Consider the following 6,223-nt stretch of genomic DNA (forward strand, 5'->3'; position numbering starts at 1 on the left):
CACAAAAAAGGGTATGTTTGTGCAAAAAGAATATATTTTCTCGCCCGGTGGACTTAACCAACATATTAATATGTCTTTTGGGTCGCTGAATTCGAATGTGAGTCCCCAATAACCAATTTAGCTTATACTTTTTCGAAAATCACAAGAATAGACGTAAAATCGGCGAATACAGCGATTTTTCTTGTACACTTTTGCTACAAAAAAATTTTTCATGCCCGGTAGTATAAATCAGCATATCCTTATGTTTTTGGGGTTGCTGAATCAGAATCCAGGGTCAAAATAACCCAGTTGGCGCGTACTTTTCTGAAAAACGAAAAAAGAGACGTAAAATCGACGAGTACAGCGGTTTTTCAGGTATATTTTTGCAAAAAAAATATTTTCTCGCACGGTGGACTTATCTAGCATATTCTTAAGTTTTCGGGATCATTGATTCTGAATCTGGGGTTCAAATAACCCAGTTGGCTCATATTTTATCGAAAAACGCAAAGTTAGACATAAGATCGACGAAAACCTTTAAACCGCTTTACCTTCCTCGACTGGGCTTGTCGTTCACTGTAGATTCCCTTTGCGTCTCACGTTTCGGAGTTTTTAATTTGCGTTAGTGTCCTTGCATGGAAACAGTAGGATTTTTTGTAAATGAGTTTTATTTACTTTTAGCGTTTTACAGGAAGAACGACGTGGGTGTAATAAATTCTGTTCCCTTTGGGGTGCTTTATTACCGTGAGTCCCCTTGCCTCTCACGCTTATAGGGTTCTTTTATTTTTTATTTTTCCTAATATCGCTTGTATCGAACCCTTTTGTCCTCAAAAGACCTACGTAGTGGGTTTTGCTTTCGTTTTTACCTTGATTGACTTGATCTCTTTTTAAACTCCAACAGTTGTCAGCCATCATGTTGATATCCCAACATCCCTGATATCGCCTCTCCATCTCTTTTATATCCTGGTGGAAACGTTCGCCTTGCTCTTCACTAAAGTTTTCCAGATTGTCTGGAAACTTATTTATATGCAAATGAGGAAAATGTAGCTTCTAATTCATAAGGCAGCCTAGTTTACTAAAGTTTGTTACCATTTCTTAAACCACATTTTGATAGTCTGGACTTTTCTTATTACCTAAAAACTTTTTTACAACCTTTTTAAAACTAAGACAGGCATCTTTTTCAGTGCTAGACATTTTTGTAATGAATTTTGTATCCAGACTATCCAAATGTGGTTTCAGAAATGACAACAAACTTTGGCAGACTAGGCTGCCTTTTGAATTTGAAGCTACATTTTCTTCATTCGCATATAAATAAGTTTCAAGACAACCTGGGAGACTTTAGAGAAGATCAAGGCGAATGCTTCCAGCAGGATACAAAATAGATGGAGAGGCGATATCAGGGATGTTGTGATATCAACATGATGGCTGACTACTGTTGGAGTTTAAAACGAGATCAAGTCAATCAAGGTACCAAACGAAAGCGAAACCCACTACGTAGGTCTTTTGAGGACAAAAGGGTTCAATATATGCGATATTAAGAAAAATAAAAAATTAAACAACCCTATAAGCGTGAGAAGCAAGGGGACTCACGGTAATAAAGCACCCCAAAGGGAACAGAATTTACTACGTCCACGCCGTTATTCCTGGGTAACGCTAAAAGTAAATAAAACTTATTTACAAAAAATCCTACTATTGCCATACAAGGAGACTAACGCAAATTAAAAACCCATAAACGTGAGACACAAAGGGAATCTACAGTGAACGACAATCCCAGTCGAGGAAGGTAAAGGTTCAGAGGTTTTCGTCGATCTTATGTCTAATTTTGCATTTTTTGATAAAATATGAGCCAACTGGGTTATTTGAACCACGGATTCAGAATAAGTGCCCCCAAAAACATAAGAATATGCTAGATAAGTCCACCGGACGAGAAAATATTATTTTTTTTTTTTGCAAAAATACACCTGAAAACCCGCTGTTTTCGTCGATTTTACATCTCTTTCTTCGTTTTTCAGAAAGATACGAGCCAACTTGGTTATTTGGAAACCGGATTCGAATTCAGCGACCCCAAAAACATATAGATATGCTAGTGCAGTCTGTTGGACAGACCACTTTTTTGTGTGCCTGTGTTATTTACAACTATTTACATACAGTCTTATATCTAGTTCCTTATCTCTATTTCATGTGATAGCCCATCTTAGGACTTATTAGGAAACGAGTGAGCCAGCGATCGAAAGCGAGAGTGTGAACGAGAGAGAGCATGAAAACACAAACGCATTTCATCTACTTATGCTAATACCTTACCATTGCTTACAATGTTCACGCTTCTAATCTGAGCGACTTCCGTTTCTTTTTTCTTTCACTTTTTCATACCTCCAATTTGCCTTTCTTCACACGTATTCTTTCATTCTCTCTCATTCGCTCCTCTATCACCATCCAACTCCTTCATCTACATTGTAAAAAATATGTTTTAGAATTGCACTTCAAAGTGTAAATTTCCACATATAAAAGGTCACTTTAGATGCATTAAAATTACAGGTTATAAAGCAAATTTCCACATGTTCTTTAGAATGACTGACACTGTACATAGTGAAATTCCCCAGATTGGTAAAATTACCGACTGCGCATAAATTTCTATTTTCTGACGAAAATTTCTCCACTTTATAGTGATTATAGATTCGTCCGTATCATATTCCGCATTTGTGTAATTTTCGCGATAGAGCTTTTTTCCCTCGTTTGTTCGCGTGTTATGAGCGCACGTACATTTTAGTTTGCAAACTTTATAGCTTACTTTCGGCGAAGAGATAAATGCGAGTGACTGATTTTCAATTATAAATTTTATGTCATATAAGCTTCCGTAATTATAAATATATTCTTAATATGATCTTAAGGATTTAAATATTTGAAGTTAGGTTGATATTTTAGAGAAATTTTCTACTTTCCGTTGTTTTATTTAAAGTCACATATTAAATTTCAATTCAGTTGAGAATTTCACACTTTTGTACAATTTTAGACATTTCTATACTAATTTCACGCCGTTGCGTGTGAGTGCACGTCTTACATACGTTTAACGTACGAGTACTAAAATTCCACAGCCTTTTTTTACAGTGTATTCTTCTCCTGTTTCATCCTCCCCTATAATCTTAACCACATTCTCTTGCAAGCTTCCTTTATCCTCCGTTCCTCAAATACATCCTTCCCATACATGCTCCCATCTTTCCTCCTCCCATTCACATATTCTATACTGTCCTTTTTCCCAATTCTTCATAGTTTACTCTAGTCCCGTCTTATATACCTTTCTTGTAAACTCTCAATATCTTTAGTTTCTTTCTATCCCCATATCTTTGCTCCATAACCTAATACCGGCCATACCAGCGTATCAAATAACCACATTCTCCTTCTCCAATTTCTTTAACCTTTTTTTTCCTGTTACCTATATCTGTATCATTACCCCTGCTGCTTTTTTATCCTTTCTCTCACATAAGCTCTATGATCTCCATTCGTTTGCAAGATATATTCCAAATATATAAACTCTTTTAATTCTTCTAACTTTATTCCCTTCCATCTGACCGTCCATTCTTTCTTCCCTTCCCCTACTTTTCTAAGCCTCATTATCTTTGTCTTTTCTACATTTAAATTCAGCTTTTTTCTATCTGATTATTTCTCTAATCCTGTAGTTAAGCCCGCCATCCCTTCTTCATCCTCTGCCATCAACAATATGTCGTCTGCGTATTCCAGTGTATATATCTTTTGCTTCCCTATCCTGACACCTCCCCAAACTTATCTCTTACTTGGTCTCCTACCTTCACCCTGATTTTTGTCTCTCTAAAAATTTCCGATGCTCCCTTTATTGATCCCTGTCTTATCCCCTTTTGAACGATATATTTTTCTATTTCTCCTCGGTTTAATGAGTCAAACGCCGCCTTTAAGTCCACGAACATTGCTATCATTGCCCCTTTTGAACTTTTAATCCACTCATTTACTAGATAGTTCAAAACATATATGTTGTCCATTACCCTCAATTCTTTTCTAAACCCTGTCTGATTCGGTGGCTCTATCTTTTCTTCCTCAACTTCTATCTTCAATCTCTCCGGCAAGACAGTTACATATACTTTTTAAAGTGTTGGCATCAGCGTCATATCCCTATAATCTTTAACCTCCTCTCCTTTCGCTTTCTTCACTATTGGTAAAAGTACTCCTTCTTTACATATCTCAAACAACCCCTATCCTCTCCATACTCGAATACACATTATCCATGCCCATTCCTCTCGTTCCGTCCCTACATATTTCCATCATTCATTTGGAATCACATATATACCAGGTGCCTTTCCACCCTTCATTATTCTTGAAACCTTGACTATTTCTTTCCATTTTATGTCCTCTTCCTCATCTCTTTCTCGACCATATTTTTCTCTCTCCCTAACTTTTCTCTCTACTCCTCCTAGCAAATCCAAAAAATATATTTTCCATTCTACCATTTTAATATCTTGGTTTACTCTTTTTCTTCGTTTGCTTCGTCTATTTACTACCTTCCATACCTCATCTTCCGTCCTGGCCTTCTCCGTCTCTAGGTCAAACGTTTTATTCTCTTTCTTTTGATAACACATCTCAGAATACTCCTTGTTCCATTTTGATATTTCTGACCTTTTCTCTAAACTGTTCTTTTCCTTGCCTTGGCCGATCCCCTTTTCATACCCTTTCCTTCTCTCTTACCTCATCATCCACAATTACATGATCAATGACCGTTCCCATTTTACTTCCTGAGCGTGTGTATTCTCCTTTCTCAACTTCCTCTATATTTCCGTTTAAGATAAACCATCCCGACTCCCCCAAGCTCATCAAAAAATTTTCCTCTCCCCATTTAGTACTTTATCTTCGGATTTTCTTCCTCTCTCTTCTACCCATTCCCTTACTCCTCTATCTCCTGTTCTCGCATTGAAATCCCCACCTATTATAAGCCTAATCTCTTCTTTATTTTATTAAATCATTTCTTTTATCTCCTCTGCGTTCTCCTGCATATCACCATTCACATAAACACCCACTACCTTCTATTTCTCTCCTCCCATCTTTACCTCTTCTACTATTAATCCTTCTTTTTGTTCTTTCATCTCTTTCCTATCTTTCCCTGTTATACATTCGTTCCTTTCTCCCATCATCATTCCTCCCATTGCTCTGCTTTTTTTATTCTTCCTCTTTGTGTTTTGAACTTGCCATTTGTAACCTCTTGGTAACCTTCCCTTTACTCTTTCCCATCCCTTTTCATCTGGCCACGTCTCCATCATCATGACTACATCCCATTGTGTCAAATTTTTCATAAACTCCCTATCCTTTCTCTCCAATCCTGCTATATTCCAGTAACATATCTTCCATTCTTCCCTACTTTTGCATCTTGTCTCTTTTTTCTTCTGACTGTCACCTATTTTCCTATAGCCCGTTCCTTCCTCTCCTTGCACCCTTTTTTCTTTCCTCTTCTGTTATTTTCCTTAATTTATACTGCACCTTTCTTCCTACCAATGTCAAATCATCCTCTATTATCTCCGAACTTTCATATAACATCCTCTTCTTTGTCATGATTCCCCTCTTATGCTTCAATTTTTTTAGTCTCACTAGCACCATTCTCTCCCCTCTCTTCTCTTCCCTTTTCCCTTCCTACACTTCGCACTTATATGTAATTATAAAAATTATATAATTAAGATATACTCTAGATAAATTTAGATGTGAATTTGAAAATTACATTTTGAATTATTTATAAACCAAACCATTTTTAGGGAATATAAATTCTGAGTATCAAAAATTACAAAGGCATTGAATATTTTGTTTAAGAATATTAAAGTAAGGAAAACTAAACATTCATTATTTTATTTCATAATTCTCAATTTTAGCGTGATGTTTCGAATAGAAATAAGGGTTTAGAGTTGAAGGGTACCCAGCGGCTTAAATCAGGTAAAGGGTTTTGACAGTTCTGGGTCAAAAAAGAGTAGATCCGACCTATCGGCCTGAGGTCGCTAGTAGATACAGGATCTACCTTTGTAGGCCCCTGTTATATACTGATGAAACCTGTTTTCCTGGAAGAAACGCAAAAGTGAACAACAACCAGTTAGAATCTGATCTACACGACGACGTTCGGATCGATGAAAGCGAAAATGTACCGTCCAGAATTTGCCGGATACAAAATGGAAAATTACGAATACCCTTCTTGAGTTATTCTGATAGGCCAATAAGAGTGACTTCGGCAGGTTACAAAATCATC

The sequence above is a fragment of the Belonocnema kinseyi genome, chromosome 2, assembly GCF_010883055.1.
Source record: "Belonocnema kinseyi isolate 2016_QV_RU_SX_M_011 chromosome 2, B_treatae_v1, whole genome shotgun sequence".
NCBI classification, from domain to species: Eukaryota; Metazoa; Arthropoda; class Insecta; order Hymenoptera; family Cynipidae; genus Belonocnema; species Belonocnema kinseyi.